This window comes from Petaurus breviceps, unplaced genomic scaffold (assembly GCF_028583685.1).
Source record: "Petaurus breviceps papuanus isolate PSGF00001 unplaced genomic scaffold, PetGlider_PUasm1.0 90654, whole genome shotgun sequence".
Lineage (NCBI taxonomy): Eukaryota > Metazoa > Chordata > Mammalia > Diprotodontia > Petauridae > Petaurus > Petaurus breviceps.
The window spans coordinates 6,057,490-6,061,929 of NW_027187301.1; the positions used below are offsets into that span (position 1 = coordinate 6,057,490).

The 4,440-nt window shown below is 56.1% G+C and overlaps 1 protein-coding gene across 2 annotated transcripts in view; it reads right to left on the reverse strand.

Moving 5' to 3' along the window:
* The window catches only part of TNK2 (tyrosine kinase non receptor 2), a 45,937-nt gene extending 42,633 nt beyond the window's left edge, over nt 1-3,304 (reverse strand). Inside the window, exons 1-2 of one of the 2 annotated variants that reach the window (XM_069065011.1) lie at nt 2,477-3,304; nt 348-1,883 (exon numbers count right to left, since the gene is read on the reverse strand). The gene's annotated coding sequence lies outside the window, so the exon portion shown is untranslated. The remainder of the gene's footprint in view (nt 1-347; nt 1,884-2,476) is intronic. The other variant, XM_069065012.1, reaches the window with a different exon arrangement.
* Nucleotides 3,305-4,440: the final 1,136 nt, after the last annotated feature.

A 4,440-nucleotide genomic window follows, 5' to 3' on the forward strand; every position in this document is an offset into this window, starting at 1 on the left:
GTTTCTTTTTCCTACTCCAACTCTTCAGTTTGACAGATGGGGAAAAAGAAACTGAATGTAACAGATTGGAGGTTTGAACCAAGTCTGGTTCCAAATCCAAAACTGTCTGTTTTGCTTTGTTTTTCTTTCCCATACTACGCTACACTTATCCTTATAGCACACACAGGATGGCAGAGGGCAGATTCGGGGAGGGCTGTGTTCAGTAGCCAGGGACCTTGCTCAGAGCTAACAAGAAAGCTACTAGTTTACCATCCAAACCTCCCTTCCCCAGGAGTCCCCACCCCCACGGCCACAAGTAACACCAGCAGCCAACACAGAGGGCACAGGAGCCACGAAGGGTCACTCACTGGAGCCAGGTTTCTGGGGTGTGGGTTCTAAGGGGGTGGCACGTCATCACTGTAGAATTACGGTTCTCCAACCATGGCATGGCAGGCGTGGGATGGGAAGCAGACAGACGGGTTTGGGTTTGGAGCAGGCTAACCGGCTCAGGCACAGCTGGCTACCCCTCAACCCTACAGGGGAAGAAATAGGGAGGAGCTCCTTCAGGCATTCCCCTCCCTCTAGGGATCAAGTCCCAAAGGATATGTCCCATCACTGGCCTATAGCTTCATTTATAGCAATACTATGGTAGCAGAGGGGTCCCAACATAGTTATAATCGGAGACATGGCTACAGATCTTCCCAGAGACTAAAAAGATAAGAAAGGACCACACTGTGTCCTGTTTATAACTGGAAAGAAAGAGACTCCAGCTCCCAACCAAGGAAGCTGGAAAGCAAGAACTCTTAATGTTTCTGACCTTCCTTCCATGGCTGTTCTATGGTAAGCTAAGGAAAGGGGGTGCTGCAGCATAGCACTGGCACCATGGGAGAAAACCGAGGCACAGCTTGTCCACCAGTCAGATGGAGGTGAGAGACCTCAAAAATCTATTTCTTCCAAGCCCTTCTCCCTCACCATATGGAGGCTAGAGATCATCTCCCAGCTCAGGGTGTGGCTGCAAAAGGAGACACCCCAAATGCCAGAGTTTTTGTCTGGCTGCCTCCTCCCCCAGGTGGCACAGAGCCAAAGAGAGATAAAAGCTGAAGTGGCACAAGCCTCACACGTTGACAGGGAGCTATATTCTTGATACTGGCTCAATACCCACAGCTCATCCCCATGCCAATTTAGCCTCTAGCTAGGACTCCCTTGAGGGCAGTCACAAGTAAGAAAGAAAGGATCCATCCCCCTACTCCAAGAGTACAGCATGGGTCTTGGAAACTGTAAGACCTGAGTTCAAATTCCAAATTCTCACACTTTTTAGCTATATGACCCTCCTAGGCAATTCATCTGATCGATAGGTCTGTTTCCTCAAATGTGAAAACTAGGATAATCAATTAATAAGCATTGGTTAAGTGCTTCCTACATTCCAAGTATGGGATATTTACACTTGTATTAACTACAACCGCCGCACAGAACTGTGGGCAAAATATTTTGTTAATCTTAAAAAACAGGAGAACTGTGAGCTATTCAATTCTTGCAACTGTGGGCCTTATCTGCAGTCTCACCTAGACCCAAGTAAGATTCTCACTATCTGTGCCCGCCACCCTTCCACCTACTTCTTATCCTTATACCCAAGGGCTAATAACAATGAGGTTCCTGTCATAGGGGGGTGGGTTGGTAGACAGAGGGCAGGTGCTACATTCATACCTCTGGCCCACATGGCAAAGTTACAGGATAAGTTTTCTGCTTTCTGAGCAAATCACATTTGGACTTTTCTCTCTCCCCGAATGTGGTGTCCAATCCAGCACTGACCTCAAGAGTCCTGAAGGTGCCAGGTGCTTGCTGGGCCAAACCTACTTCTCCCCACCACAGGAAGGGCAGGAATCTCCTTTGGAAACCTTGAAGCACTATATAAATGTGAGTTGTTATTAATATTGAAGTTCTTTCAACCCATACTGGCTTGGCCTGGAATTCTATTACTTTCCTTTGAATATGCTCTATCAACTAGCCTGTCAAAGGATTTCAAACTCTGTGGATTGGTTACAAACTGATACTCATCACTGCTCTCACATAAAAGATCCCTTGAAAGGGGAAGTAAGGAGAAGGAAGGTTATCACTCTCCTGCCCTTTTGCCCAGTGTGAAACATTTTTTTCTGGAGGAAAGTGAAATACATTCCTATGAAAGATGCAGAACAGAGGGCTATGTGATCATCTCTTGGCTTTGTTGATTATACACATGGCCTATCTGCATCAGCCTTCCCCAGGTCAGTTGGGCAAATGGTCCAAGATTCATCCAGCAATTACTGAGTATCTTTCACCCCCACCCTTAACCAGTACTGGAAGGTAAAGAGAGAAACCAGATAAAAAAATATATCAGGGTCAGAGTTGAGACCCTTGACTTTATATGACCACAGGCTTCTTCCCACTGGCTGTAAAAACCCCCACCAACAAAGGGACCCAGGTGTCCAACTCAGAACTGAGATCTAGGCAATGCCCTTACCTGCAGCCTTCTGCCGCCTTGCCCCTGAAGGATGTGGGGAGGAATGTCCCCAAACCACACTAGCTTCCAGGCTCCCCAAAAAGTGGTGAGAGAAGAGGGTCAAACAGGATACACTCTGCTTCTGGACTCCAATGTCCAAACTCTCCCTGACTCACAGTCCCCTTCTGCTTCCCACCCCCCTCCACCACATTCTATGGTCCCCAGCAAGCCCCTTTACCACCTCCTTCTCCTCCTCCGCCTCCTTATCCTATGCCCCTCGGGAGTGGCCTCTGCGCCCTGGGGAAGGCCCTGTCCCTTTCTTTCGAAATAAGTTTCCTGGATAGAGGTTCTCACCTCTCCCTCCTGCACCCCCGGCCTCCAATTTGCCTCTTGAACCCCGAACCGACCTTCTCCTTCGGGGCCCTTGGGTCCTACCAGTCGGGCTCCCCCAAGCAGTTCTAACCCTCTCCAGATATGCTGGGTCACTTCCTCCCTTCTGTGTTTGCCAGAGCTCCCCCTAAACCGCTCAGGTGGCCTTCCCCCAACCTGCCCTGCCTGTTTGCCTGAGCTCCCCCCCAGCAGCAGCCCCTGCTCCCTAGGGCTGCCCTCGAACCACTCCGCTTGCTCCCCGGGGCTCCCCCTAAACCACTCTCCCTGCTCGCTGGAGCTGCTCCCCGCCTCCGGCTCCACCGGCTGTCTCTGCAGACCTGCTCCTTCGCCCCGCTCCTGCACCCCGGCCCTAGCCTCCCCGTGCTCCTGGACGGCGGGGCTTCCTCCCCCCTTCTCCTGGTGCTGCTTCCTAGGACCCAAGCCCACCTCCTGTACTGCCGGCCAGCTCCCGGAGCGGCCCCAAAGCGGCAGGCTCGCGCACCCCCGGGGGGCGCCCGCAGAGCCAGCGCGGCCGCCGCGCGCGCCCTGCTCCTGCACCCCCGCGCCCACCCCGCCCTGCTCCTGCACCCCCGAGCTCACGCCCCCCTGCTCCTGCACGCTGGGCCTCAGCCCCCGCCTCTGCTGCGGCTCCCAGCTGAGCAGCCCGCGCCGGCTGAGCCGCGGCCGCTCCGGCAGCGCCGCGCTCAGCCCCTCGGCGGTAGGGAGCCCTCCCCACGGGGCCCGGGGCCCCCTGCCCTCCTCAGGCCGCGCTGCCCCCCTGCTCCGGATGGTGATGCTGGGGAGGCCTCCAGCCCGCTGGGGCACCCCGCACTCCGGGGCTCAGCCCGCGGAGCCCCTGCCTCCTCCTCCTCCTCCTCCTCCTCCTCCTCCTCCGCCGCCTTCTCCTCCCCGGCTGCAGAGTTTGCCCCCGCCCCCTACCGCGCCCGCGCGCCCCTGCGCCCGCGCGCCTGTCCCTGGCCCCGCACGCTCCGCTGCCGGCCCGGGGCTCGCGCCCCCGCCTGCCCCCGCAGGTGCCGCTAGAGCCTCGCCAGGGCAGGGCGGGAGGGGGTGGGGCCGGGGGAGGGAGCCGCCGCGAGCGCGCGCGTGCGTGCCCGGAACGAGGCGGGACGGCCCTCGCTCTTAAAGGGCCAGGAGCTGGCGCCAGTCTCCCTGCGCAGAGGGCTGGTGCGCGCGCCCGGCTCTGGGAAGAGTCTGGGGCCGGCGCGAGGAGGTGGGGCGGGATGTGCCCAGTGGTATCCGAGGGTGGGGAGGGGCGCAGTGGGAGGCCGTGTAGCTACCGAGACCTGGGTGTGCCGGCTCCTTCCCAGCCTCGGGACCCACTGGGCAAGCCATCGCCCGTCTCGGGGCCTCAGCTTCCTCCTCTGGGCGAAGGGACTGAACAAGAACGGGGGGGTCCTTCCCCTGCTCTGTGCCGTGGACCCCTTCAGCAACAGTAGTGATGCTGGTAATAGCGACCAACTTTTCTGTGCCGTGGACCCCTCTAGTAATAATAGTGCTAGTAGTAGTAATAATGATATAAAAAAAACTTTTCTGTGCCATGAGCCCCTTTAGTAATAATAGTGCTAGTAGTAATAATAATAACCGTCTTTTCTGTG